The sequence below is a fragment of the Melopsittacus undulatus genome, chromosome 10 (assembly GCF_012275295.1).
Source record: "Melopsittacus undulatus isolate bMelUnd1 chromosome 10, bMelUnd1.mat.Z, whole genome shotgun sequence".
NCBI lineage: Eukaryota > Metazoa > Chordata > Aves > Psittaciformes > Psittaculidae > Melopsittacus > Melopsittacus undulatus.
Genome location: NC_047536.1, coordinates 27,693,906 through 27,708,529, shown reverse-complemented (window position 1 = coordinate 27,708,529; position 14,624 = coordinate 27,693,906).

Genomic DNA, 14,624 nt, shown 5'->3' with positions numbered 1-14,624 from the left:
CAGAGTGAACTGTATGGCTGCAGCTAGCATCTGAAGGAGGAATTCCCTCCACCCCTTCCATCATTCCTTCCAGCTGTCTTGCAAACTCACTTGGTCAGTAGCAAACCATACTGCTTGGTTCCCTGTGCTGGCAAGGACTGAAGGCAATTGGAAGGAAAGTGCTCAGTCTTGGACTGCTCATGGCTTGTTCTTCCCATCTCTGGTATTTCCCAGCATGCTGCAAATACAGCTCAGCTGGGAATTTTCAGGCTTTTTTCATTGAAGGAAGGAGAAGTTGAGGCCAAATTAATATTTTTCATAGGACATGGATTTTAAAAATGTCTCTGCTGGGAAAGAATTTTCAGATCCAGGCAGCTACACATTGTTAAAACCAGAGAGAGAAAGGCACCTGCACAAGAAGAAGCAGTAACTCTCAGTGCAGGCGCCTGTGGTTCAAGTCCTTGGCCTTTTATATCTTAAGGGAATGTCTACTGTCACATCACTTTCCCTGGGTTCTGTTTTGCTTTTTGTTTCACATATATTTCTTCTTTCGCAGAAGAACTAAGAACAGTCAACAGGCACTGGCTTCTGTGTAGTGCAGAGCTTGAAATATTTGAAAAACCCCACCTCATGTCTTTAGGATAACAGCCAGCTTTATATCCACTGCAATTTAGAAGAACTCCTGACATACAGCACTTCCAAACATAAGGACCTGCCTTTAAAAACATGGGTCTGACAGTTATATCGCCTCTTTGCATAAGACTTCCATAGCAAAATGTTCTCTGAAGCACACAAGTATGTGCATAATGTAGCTTGCAGAGATACTGGTTATCAAGTGCACTTTTACAGGGAAGGCTCTTTGCAGCTGGCACTGCTTGGTGCTTTGTGTTTCAACAGTACTTAGCCTCATGATGGCTTGATCCTGGCTTTGGCGTGAACACTGAAAACCCCATTATTATCTTATTAATAACTAATAACACTTACAGATCAGGACTTTATTGAACGATGTTCTGGACAGAGTTTTCATTTTACTGGATGAGGATTGATGTCTGAGAGTGTAACACCGTATCAAGCACTTGAGTCATCGAGCAGAGCTCTGCTGAGATCACACTTGACACTACTTCCAGCCTTTAAGGCATAAATCAGTATGCATGTGTAATCTTCGTCACCCTTAACCTGACTGAAATGAAAATACTGCAGTGCTTCAGGGTCCTTACAAATGCAGTGCAAGCAAACAAGGCCCAGAAAAGACAAATGTCAATCAGGAGAGAGAGAGAAGAAATAAATCAGAGGCATGAAAAGTCAGGCCTCATCAGAGCCTCAGAGACAGGCATTCCTGGGCACTGTGTTGGACAGCTGTGGCCTCAGTGCTTTCCTGGAGACAGACATTTATGTACGACAAGAAACATGTAGACTTCATACAGAGCTTTCACCCCTTCCCTCAGCCCTGCTGTCTTCACAGATCTCACAGGGGCAACATATCCTACCTTGCAAACTGAGAAGAAAAAGAAAATAATCACTGAACCCAACCCTGTTGAAGTATTGGGAAGAAAGTTACCAGTTGAGCTAGACAGAACAAACCCTGCTCTCCTGTCCTTTAAAATGTTATATATTTATTATATTAATAAAGCCCCTTAAAATATTACACTATTTATTGTTTCATTTGCCTTTTACAACAGATGGAGGAGGACAGGTTTAAAAGAGAAAAAAAAAACCCAAAACCCTAGAGGTATAAATGTATAAATGAATAGAACATAGCAATAAGATGTGAAAAATCCCCAACAGTATCGCATGAAGAGAACATAGACTTGGTTATAAGCTTGTGGTCACTGAAGAGGGAAAGCTTATCTCTCTTTGAAGGCCCTCGTGTGAAAACATCCCAAGTGAAATTGGAATGTGGCCTAGGGGACAAACAAAATATCCTCCATAAATGTAATTAAAGATTTTAGATGTTGAAGATGAAGGCAAATGAACAGTGGATTTCAAAAAAAAAAAAACCTAGCCAATTAAAATAAAGATTAAATGCCCCAATTTTTAGCATTTCATAATTGTATTGATGGATAATCACATACACAGCAACATAAATGCACCTAGCTCAAATTAATTATGTTAAAATAATAGGTAATCTGTCTCTATCTTGATAACATAATTATGATGATGATTTTCAAATGTTTTAAAATAATGTCATTTCAATTCATAATGCATGGTAGGGATTTTGCTGTTTAATGTACTTGGTATTTATTCAATATTTTCAATGTTATTGCTTTCCTCTACAATAAACACAGTCTAAATAATCAGTACCTTAAGATATTTCTTACTGCTGTATGAACTGTAAAATAATGTGAAAATATTATTTACTGGAATAGCACGTTGACAACTGTGATTAAACTTCAAATGAATACCATAACACAACAGAAATGTATTGTTATGTCGAGATGTCTAATTGGTCATTGTCAGAAAGCAGACATAAATCCACACAGGGGAAATGCTTAGGGGTTTATGGGGTTAACTATGCAACTGTGCTTCGCTGTCCTTCACACAGTGGAAAATACACAGTTAGGATTAGAAAAGTTAGCGATACTGTTCCAGCATTGAATTCAGTTTCTTGGAGAATTTCTGATTAGCAGCAGTCGCTTCTCAGCAGGAGCTCTCCTTCACCCCATGCTCAACAGCCTGGGTTGGTGCAGTCTCCTCGCTCAGTTACTGTGTGCAATGCAGACTGTGAGAACAAGCGATCAGTTGCACTGGTAGATGTTCAGCCTGGGCTCTCTGGTTTTGGTGCTGCCAAAGCTGGTGCACAGGCAGCCTGCAGTGGCTTAGGGCTTTGTGCATGAAAGTGCTGCTCTGATATCAGGCTCAGATTATCCGTAAGAAAATGCTGTACACTGAGTTTTCCCCCGAGAGTTGTGTGAACTTCAGATTTGTGCTGAATTGGAGTATCCCTAAATTATTATCAAATTGTTAGATTTTTTTTTAAGCTTTGTAATTTTTCTTTTAAAATCTATTATCTGCACTTCTTTCTTTGCAAACCTTTCTCTGCCATACCTTCCCTTCCTTCCTGCACTTACCTCTTTGTATTTCTGTTTCAAGTCTTCTTTTTTTCCTAAATGCAAATTGGCTGCTATCATAATTGGAACAAACTTTTAAAACAAACTTGCATTATTATGATAATGAATATGGCACACATGAAAATAAACAAGTTAATTTATGGAATATATTTCAGCACATTTTGTATAAATACAGAAGTACGGTAAAACTCCACTGGGATACACATGGTAACAAATAAATGCTGGATCTAAGATTGTACAGCTCCAGTCTAATATTTAGTCATTTTTATTATTATATTTAGGTTAAAAATGGAAAGCAACACCAGCAGAGGGACTGTCTTGATACTCAGTGGAGTTTTGCCTGCTCCCTAGCAGGGCATAGAGGTAATTTTATTCTAGAAGCTTTTGAATGCTTTACAAGTAATAGAAACCAAGTGGGAGAAGCATATTCCATATTTTAGTTCTGACATTCTCATAGGAAAGAATATATAAAAAAAAATTAAAGATTCAAAATACTTGCCTGTGATTCAGTACCTAAAGACTTTCTGGTGTTTTTCAGAATTCCCTTGAGACATATAAATGCTTCTGAGCTAGAAGTGCCCATTGTAGCTATAGTCACTTATGCCACTTTATCAAACTAACGAGCCATTGAGTGATGCTATTCCCAGGTTCAACTCTACCGGGGTGGAAAAGTAGAAAACAAAACCGAAATTTAGACAGAATGGAATTCCTAAGAGCCAGGGCAGCTAGAATTTATTAATGCCTATGATCCAAAGCTTATAAAAAATAATCTTCTTCTGCCACTTTTTCTCTATAAATCTTACCATCTTTCACAAAGTCTGTGCATATAGAAAAGCCTGCAGAATTTCAGTGCAGGCAATGCCATCAAATCACCTTTATTGGGTTTCCTTTTCACAAAACTGTGGTTTCTGCAGAGGTCCATAAAAAGAAAAAAAAAGAGATGTTTTACTGTCAGGTGACAGTAAGAAGGACTTCTGCTTTTATCTTGGCTATTAGAGATCAAACCTCTCCAGCTTTTAAATTACAAGATCTCTTCAGCTAGATTAGCTGATGGTAGATACAAAGAAAATTCCTTTTGCATTGTGTAATTACATATTGGTTATTAAATACCACATCCTGGGCATTAGGGCTGCAGTTCCCAATGACTGCAAGACTTTTTTATGACACAACTCCTATTCTGAGTTTAGTGGGATTATTCAAATGAGCAAGAGTTGAGTTTCTTTTTATGCTATTGTAGATTACATTTGATACCATTAGAATGATCAGCAAAGGATATGGGACATTTTGTGTGCTAATTTTAATTAAGTTGTCCATGACAAAAAGAGGAAAATTGATTCCAGATCGTCTTTGTTAGCAATAATGTGCAAACAACTCTGCATTTGAACTGTATAAATGTACTGCTATTTTGCAAAGCATCGGAGGGTACTCCAGCTAGAAAATTCTGCCTACTGGTGTCTCGTGATCAAGGCAGTTAGTTCAGTCAGCCCTGCTATAAAATAGTAATAATTAAGGAAAAAAGGTGTGTTTTGTTTTTGCACCACAACTTAATGCTACTATTCTTAAACATTACCATCTCCCCTTCATCCCCCCAAAACCAAATTATTAGAATCCTTCTGAAAGAATGCTTTAGCTTTGTGTTCATTTCACAAAGGTAACAATCATGAGGGGGTAACATCTTAAGTTCCTTCAGAACAACATCTGCATTTAAAAGTCAGAGCAAGGGAGATACTATGTGCACTTCATCTGCTGCACATTATTCTTTTACAATTAAATCTTTATCATGGTAATGTTCTCTGTGGGCATACGTGTTTGCTTTCCAGGAATCCTGTAACAAATACATTTGTCTATTATTGGGCTTCATGAGTTCCAGAGAATGTGGCAGCATATTCATGGCAAGCAAATTTTAAATTTGCATTGGAAACTTGAAGTTGAGAATTTAATTTATTCAGTCAAAAATCAGAAGCCTGAGAGCACCTTCCTGAAAAAGGTGGAATCTCAACTATCTAAAATGTATTTGCTTGTAAAAAACCCTACAAAATAAATGTAGCTGCACAAACTATTTTCTGATAGCAGGAAAAAATATAAGCTCAGAAATAGACCACAATGGAGGATAAAAACCCCCACAAAACCAACAAACCCTGATCTGTTGAGTGACCCACTGAAAAATCTTACAGGAATGATAAAACTGTGATGAAAATTAATCTTTAATCACCAGGATCCACTTCTGAAGAAAATGGGCTCTGTTTCCGTTAATTTTTTATGATTTAATATAAAACATACAGAAAACTAAAAGTAGCGTAATATTTTCAATGTTTTTCTTGGCAAATGGAATGTGAAACATTATCTGTAGCATCTTACCTTCTCTCCCTTTCTCCTTTAGGACCAGAATAGCTCGTAACGACTTGCTGCAAAATCTGTATTTTTGATCAAGCGTTTTGCATGGGTGCCAGTGTCCGGAAGAGGGTGCTGTTTGGTTGTATTTGTGATTTTTCTGTTTCTACAGAACGACTGATACAATTGAGTATATACTTTGAAATCTCCTTCCACACATTATTTTATTTTAGGCTTATTAGTGTTAAATTCCATTTCAAATAGCGTAGCCTAGCTCTGAAAACTTCAATGCCAGCATAAATTCTTGCTCAGCTATATTAAGCAGAACACCTAACAAGTTAAAATTCTAAAGCTGCTTTGTGTCTCTTGACTAGCTGCTACCTGTATCTTGTGACATAAAGGTAAATTCAGGTAATATGGTTGCTTTTCCCTGGGGTTTTCATGTAATACTCGTGAAAATGAGATGAACATCTTGCAACAATATTTCTGTGAATGCTCACAAATTAAGGAAGAAAAAAACACATCTGAGAAACAAAGAAATGAAAACACATTACACACCAGACTTTGCAGGTTTTCAGTTTAAAATAACTTGACTATCTTATCTAATCAGCAATATTCCCCTCCCTGGAGATGAGTATATTTACCGCATTTTGCTGGGTAGGGGGAACAGAGGCAGGGATACTGCAGCTGGAGGCTACCCTATCTTTTTCAGGTCCTTATCACCACTTCCCATGCAAAGCACTTCCACCACCTTACAACAGGGCAGTCATCCTGAATGCTCCCTAATCAGCTTCAGTTAACACACTGGTGTAAATCATTTTGGTTGATTTTGGGTGGAATGTCTTGGGAACACCCAGATGGCTCTGCTGGTGGCTGAGGCTGGCTGGCCCACAGTAGCTCACATACCTGCTTCAAAGTGAATTTTTACTTACACCCTCATGGTTGCTGCTCAGATTCATAAACCAAAAACTATCAAACACCAGCCTATGATATCCTATAGTAATTACTTAATAATGGATCCTCAGGGAGATTAGGGCCTATCCCTGGTGGTGTGGGTGTTGGTGTTCCCATTTTAATTGTTGGGAAAGGAAATAACTTACCTCCTTCCAGGTCACATCTGCTTGTCCATCTGATTCCCTACATACTCAAATGGACATTCAATTTCAGGCCAGATTTATCCCATGGGATGTGGCAGCATAAAATGTACATACTTGTGTCAACTTCTTTGCCCACGCTTGGTTTTTACCCCAAGTCATTCCTTTGTCTCTGCTGGTGAAAACTGGAGAACTACACTAACTACATACAAGGTTGAATGTCCTAAAAGAGTGGTGGAAGCTGAGTCAGAGCAGCAGGTGAGATCATCAGGCAGGGATGAGCAGTGGCACATAGGGCAGTATTGAACCTTAGGGATTGGGGAGAGTTTTATTTATGGAGGGCTAAGATTTTATATTGCCAATCCCTGAGTCATGCTGAAATTTCAGAAGAACTTAATACCTTCAAATATCTGTCACCTAAAGCCGCTTCATCTTAAACATTTTTCTAGTTGACATTCTTTGACAACCAGGAAAAGTTTGTGTGGAACATTTCAGGGAGAAGCGAGTGACATTTCTTAGAATTTATGGGACAAACCAGCACTGTGTGGTGTTCACGTTGGTAATGTCTCCTATTTACATGCAACAAAGCCTGAACGTGTACAAGCTGAGGTGCCTTTGCTTCTCAGTTTGTGCTGCAGCTGTTCTGTGCAGTAGGTAAAACAAAGGTTTTAATTAAAACTGACATTGCTGCACCTTGTACAGCTAATGACAGCCCTGTTGAAAAGTATCATGAGAAGTGTGGAAGCCCACTGTAAGAGCCTGCCCTCCTGTTTGCATCCCAGCGTTAATGGGCTTCTCAATCTGGCAAGTGAAAACATCCCTTGATTTTTTTTTTTTTGATGGAAAGTGACTTTTCTGACAAAAATTGCTGTTCAAAGCATGTGAACAAATACTTTTTGTTGGCTAAAGACTGAAGGAAAAAAGGCTTTCAGTGGTTTTGAAAGTATCTAGAAATAAGAACATTCTCAGTCAGTTCTCAGCAAAATGTTCCCAGCTTAGCAAAGAAAAATCAAACAGGTTCACAGATTTAACTTTTCCAATTAAAAATCAATTTTTCACAGAAAGCCATTCTGATTAGTTTTAATGAGAGGTAAGCAATGGTAAATGATATCCTGTGTCTACAAATTATGCATTTGGGTTCAGAGCTGCCCTGCAGCCTCCATTTAACACCAGAAGGACCTGGTTCACAGTCTTGTTCTGTACCACTTTGACATTTTAAGGATTCACAGGAGCCAGTTTACTGCAGGGCAATGCCCATTAACCCTGCCTAGCAGGGCACGTGAATTCTCAATTACATGATGCCGTGCGCCCTCTCCCCATCCATTTTTCCATTTAAAGCCTCACTTTTCTGTTACAAAGGAATTAAAATATTTACAGGAAACCATTGCACAGTGTAACTGCACTGGGTCACTGTGGTAATTTAATGTCCTGTTACTCCGTCCAGAGCATTTGGGGCTTTGCTGTGCAGAAGGAAATCTAGTGAGGGACACAGCAATCTTTAGCTGTAATAACTGCCCCGTATGGACTTCATTAGCCTATGATTTCCTAATGTATGTCAGAGATGAAGCTTAATCGATCCTAAATTGTGGAGAAGAAAGCATGGATTAAAACTACATTTTCTCCCCAAGTAATTTTGTGCACTCAGCCAATAAAAAAAAATATTTCTGTTCCCGATTACATTATTTCTAATTGTAAATATAATTATGAATGCATAAACTGAGCCACTGAGGCGTGCATTTAATCCTGAAACTTGAGGTTATACTTCTACCAACATATTATAGTGAAAACTCAAATAGCAAAGGGTTTTCTACTATTAATAAGTTGCAAAACTTCTTTGTCTTCCATTATTCTGATAATGATAATTTTTGTTTACTGCTGCTCAAAAGTCTAATAAAAAAGTGATCAAATTCAGAGAGGAAAAATGTATCAACAAGGATTTAATAAATATAAATTAATTCAAAATACTCTGGGAAATCTGTAGTGATTGATGTTAGTGTCCCATATTTGCTCCACGAGGGCAAACTGGAGGGGGGATACTGGACACAATGGTGAGTAGGCAGACAAGCTGAAGATAAGACACCAGCCTGTGGCTGCAGCCAGTAGCAACATCTGTACCTTTTTATATGCTCTTATGCTTTTCATTGTACAGGCAGAAACAGAAAGACAGTCGTAGCCCAGAGGAGTGTACAGCCCCTGTAAGATCCAAACCCAGTGAACTGGCAGAGAAGAAAATGAGATAACTAAAAAGAGATTTCACATTTGCTTTTGCAGTTCTTTTTCTGTTTCCTTTTGTTTTTGTTCTCCAAATCTACCTTTCTCCCCCTGACACCAAATCCCATCAGTTTGGAAAGTGTAATCTGGAAGGCAAGTAAGGGAGCACGGAAATTCCACAGACACTTGGCCAATCCTTAACCTAAAGACATTGTTTAGTCTGCAGCTGCCACACCATGCTGCTGTGGTGGAGTGATATATGTGATTCCTGCATATTGTTCAGAGATCCCATTGAACTTCTAGGATAAATAGCACAGAATAAACCTCGGGGTATTTTTTCATGTTAAATGGGAAGCCAAACAAAGCAGCTACTCTTCGTAAGATCGATTGCATAACTGATGAAGAGAGAAAAAATTACAAGGGCTGACCATCACCTATTATCACTTCATTACATGTTATTTATGTTACATGAGCATTTGGTGGCATCACGCAGGAGTCAGGGCTTCACTGTACAAGGTGCTGAACAACTACAAGAGACAGTCTGTCTCCTAAAAACCTTGCAAAATAACTGGAAGATGGCAAACAACTAAGACCATATGGACATGTGAAGCAATAGTAGGAAGCAGGAATCAGCACAGCAGTTCAGCATGACATGAGTTTTGATCTGCTTATGAGTTGAATGGATTCAGGCTACAGTTGATAAGCTTATCTTGAAGTAAGACAGAAGTTCAGCTGCTGAAATTCCTGCCGTTTCACTGTCATTATACAGCTGAAAGTCAAGAACTGTCAAATTACATGAATAATATCTATCCATATTTAATACAGTGAACTGTTGACAATTGCCTCTCATCCTCCCTTCAGTGCACAAGCGCCACAAACCAGTTAGGAATGATCAGACTGAATATAGGCAGATCTGTGGCCACATAGCCATGGTCCAGATAAGAAACTCAATGTGTCTAAAATGGAGAAAAAGAGGAGATAGCAGCAAACACAAAAAACTACAGAGATAATTCTTCCTGGACCACAGCAAGGAAAAATGTTGGAGATTGTGCTGACACTACTGATGTTGCAAATACTGCGAGGCTAAGGATAATGCAGACTAGCCTTTTTTCCCCCTCCCCATTTAGAAACAATCACATTATATTTTCTTATAAGATATGAGAAAGATTGTTATCTCGCATAATGAAAACCAAATGACAGTCAGATAAACTTAGTAGCTGTTTATAAAGTCTTGTACAGTATTCTCACTGGTATACAGATAAGGAAATCACATAATTGAAATGGCTACAAACAGCATTAAAAAAGCATATAGGAAAATAAGGAGATCAAATGCAGAAGGCAGACAAATTTCAGATTACTGATGGAAGCATTCATGTAAGGCAGTTTGATTTCTCATGGGAGTTGAACACCTCCTTGAGGCACATGCTGGCTGAACTCACAGCTCGACTGTCCTCCTTCAGTGACACCCCCCCCCCAGCATCGTCACCCATCTCAAAGGACCCTGAAGCTTGAGGATGGGGCTGCTGGAACAACCCCTACAGCTTTGCCTTTTATTTTAAACTCTTTGCCCTTTAATGTCCTCAAAGATAGCTTTGCTTGAGTGTCTTCAGAAAGAGTAAATGGAAGGTACTGGCTGCTGCTTACTGTTCTCTGTAGAAAATTGAAATCAAGTCCTTTCTTATCTAAATAAACCGTGTAATTTTCTTAACTTTCTCAAGTACAAAAATGCCAGGGAAACATTTTTACGTGTAGGTAGAACAGCATTAGAGTTTTCTGCTTTGAGGCAGATCTAAACTGAAACAGCATTGTTAATGTGAGATGTGCTGGAGTTCTCAGACCTCAGTTGGACACAAACCTATGTCAGAGGACTGATGTGTACTCCAGTGCAGCAGCTCAAAGGAGCTGGAATTCAGGTCAAAGCGGGAGTCCTTGCACTGCAATAATCTTCTCTAATTAGAAGAGAAAAAAAGAATTCAGCTGGACAAATGAGCTAAAATCAGGAGAATCTTGAACAAACATCTAAAGCATTAATCATTTATACAGGAAGAAGAAGAAAATCATCAAAATAATTGAGCAATTGCAGACAAATGCCACAATGCCTTGTATTGCCAAACCCTCATCATTGGAAATGTATACGTCTGATTTCCAGGTTTATTAATGAAACAAAAAGGCATCTACAATGGATAAATAATACATCATATGGAATTCACACAGTCTATTTATAATAGAGATCAGTGACACCTATCAACTCATATTAAATCACATCATGCATATTTTGCCTAGTCTGCACTTTGTCAATCTCTGCTTCCTATTTCAATTGCTGTAGTAGCTACATTTAAGGAAAAAGTAAAGCACAGACCAGTTGAAAGAAGTCATTTAAAAAATCCCTGAAAGAAGGTTTGAAAGAACAGCAGAGATCAGCCATATTTATATGCTTTCATGGTAACAGTGCTGTATCACCTACAGATATTTAATGAGTCCTGATGTTACAGATGTACAGCAGGTATTTAGCTGATAGATCAGCAAAGCAGAATTAGGATCATACAATAAATTGAGGTCACGGTGGGAGGCAGTTGTAGGTTTCGGACTAGAATCATGTTAACTTTCTGAGCCACACAACTGAATTGTCCTGCATCCTTGACCTGTGCCCTGATAAAAAAACCCCAAAACATGGGATGTAGTGGGTTCTTTGGAAGAGAAGTTTAGAAGTTTATTTTTGAGTTCCTGCTAACATCACTATTGAAACATGACTTGGGTTTAGAAACACCCTTCAAAACCAGCATAAATGAGTTATTTTGCAGAAGAATTATTTACCATAAGAAGAGATAGAAATTTATAAATCAGTCCAGAGATCTGTAGGGAAGAAGTTACTAGTTACCTCATCAGAACTGGGGTCTAAGGAAGCTGAAAAACCTGGATTTTGCATGCAGCTTTTAAAATATAATTAGTGATCTAACATAAATAGACGTCACTGGCTGTAGTAATGTCTGTGGCAAATAAATAACAGTCGAACACAATAAAACTCCCTGTAATGTACTCCGTTGTAATATTGATGGCAGCATATGGCAAACATCTGACAGCTGTTAAACAGATGTGGCAATTAGCAAACCTTATGGTCATGCTGTTAAGATTATTATGCAACACGTTCTCCTGTAAAATTAGATGACTTCCTACTTTCTGTAGCTTTACACATGTGGAGTGCTAGTCTAATGTCCCATTTAGGCAATATTGTTAGCTAATGTCTCCTAACCCATATTTTTTTAGTTGATGCTTCATAGAAGACTTAGAGAAATCCAGAATTTAAACAAGAACAATATCAATTCAGCTGTGTAGCAGATACTTCAATTATAATAGCTAATGGACAAATTGAGAGATAAAAAGACTTTTCTATCATGTTGAAATTCAATGAACAGTTTTCAATTAGGCTCTGAGTATAAAAGGGAAAAAAAGAAAGATACTTTTCCTTGATGTTAACATTGCGGGAAAAGATGAGAGTAACTTCACTTTTTCATTATACAGAAGAGGTGCATATAATGATGCATATTTAAATTATAAATCAGGTCACTATCTGCCAAATGAAAGCAATATCAATTAGAGCTAGGGTGGATCAGGCTTTAAAACTCCTTATATTTAATGACAAAAGTATGACTGTTACCCTCACCCAGCCAACAAAGGGATAATTTAAGGCAGTAAGAAATCAAAGAGTGATGTCACAAAAATAAGCCCTCACAGCTTTTTGGATAGTATTATTATAATTAATAGACTTCCAATGACTTTTTTTTTGCAGGTTATGGGCTTTCACAAAAACATTTATTGCGGGCATAAAATATAAAACTCTAAAGGGTGGGTTTGACTAAGGTTGACTTGAGGGTCCTTAGCCTTTCTACTACAGTAATTCCTGTAAAATCATAGTTTCATTTATAGGCTCAATTTATAACGTTGAATTTATGCCAGTTCATCTGTTATCAATCATGATAATAGCATGATCTATTGTATGTCACTTGTGCTAATGCAAATTAAATATCATTACATTACAAAAAAGCCCTATGTTAAAATAACATTAAGTGTGTAACTTTAACCAAAAAAAATTAAGGATGAATTAGAGATTTGGGGTGAGCATATATACAGATAATAAATGGAAAGTCATGTGTATATCATATATAAAATCATATACATGCTGAAAAAGGAAAAGCTAAGCAAAATATAAAATTGATTAAGGCTTGAGTAGCAAGATTTGCAGTGATTTTTCCTCCTTCATTTTAGTTAAGGTCGAGTACTAAGCAGTTTATTATTTAACCACTGTGGTTTTCAGCGTCCGTCTTTGACACAAATATTGGGAATCAGTGTTCTTAAAAAGATTCAGATCTGCAAATACAGTCCTTTGAATACCCCTGTGTATTTATAAGTTACATACGTACACACATCTTATTGTACATATGCATTTGGGTATAAAACTAGCCAATGCACATCAGTTGAAATTATTTATAAGTACAGCTTGAGATTAGATTCTGAGATTAAAATGAAAATTGTAAACCAAAAAGTTTTCTTTTTGTTATTTTTAAGCTGGAGTGTGATGGAAGTCTGTGCTCATTCTTATCTGCAGAAGTGGCAGCACACCCTATATAGATTAAGATTTCCATGAATAATTGCAGGAATTTTTTCACATAAAATTTGGGAATATCTAAAATATTTGTAAAAACTTCATGCTAAAATTTTTCTGCAGTTTTAGGCAGAATAAGTATTTATCAGGTGCATCTTTGAGTGTTAGACATCGTTTACACAGTTTAAAACACCTAGTATGGCTTGTTTTGATTTCTGTCTTGAAATGAGGAGTGTGATCACTTTGCTTGAAAGCGTTTGTGAGTTCTCCTGGCCTTGGAAGTTCTGCAGATCCTGTTATTACATTTTTTGGTTATAGGTTAAACATGGGTATTTTTCTTCTTAAAAAAGATACTTGACGTGATAAAATATTGCCCGTCCTATTATGCCACAGCAGGAGCTGTGGCACCCTGTATTGTGGTTCCAGTAAAGCTGCTGCAGACATAGAATCATAGAATGGTTTGGGTTGGAAAGGACCTTAAGATCATGTGGTTATGCTCCCCTGCCATGAGCATCACTTTTATTACCTGTGATGGTTTTACCTATCTCCCTTTTATTATAATGACTGAACATTTTGCAGTCATTAGTATACCCACGTTTATTGATGGTTATTAAACCATCAGAAAATGCTATTGCTTTCCTTTACTGATAGGGAAATGAAGCACTGAGGGGCCCAAGTCACACAGAAAGCATCTGTGGCAAAACAAAGTGACCATGAATCTCCCAAACTCCCAGCAAACTCTGGATTCAAACTCTGTGAACCTTCATGGAAAAAAAGCAAGTCATTTTCCAAGTCATGGTTACTAAGATGAGATGAGTTGAGATTGTCTCATGTTTTACCTTTCTTTTTCCTCATACCTGAAAAGAAGGGAGGAAACATGAAATAAAGTCCTTGCAATATGTTCTGTGACACTTCGTATTTGGTGCATAGAAGAAACCCAGATCAAACCTAGCAAGAGGCACATCTTATTTTGCACCAGACTTATGTTCAAAGGCATATTCATTATTCCACATTTCCTCCTTCAAATGGCGGCATTGCTTGTTTCAGAAGCAGAACTAACACTCTTCACCATTCATTGCCACAGATGTTAGAGATATTCTTCAACACTGGAAGGAAACACAAACCTCCTAATGGAGATCTTGGCAGCTAAGTAAAGGGAAATAGATTGTTTTAAAATATATTTATAGTCTTTTAACATACATATGTGCTGACAGTGATTTGGTAGTTTAAAAAGTCTATTACTAAATTTGTTTTAAAAATCTCTGTTTATGAAGTCTCATATGTTTCTTTTGTTACCTACTCTATGTATTAAAATGCCAGGCTTTCAATTGCATTTGAACA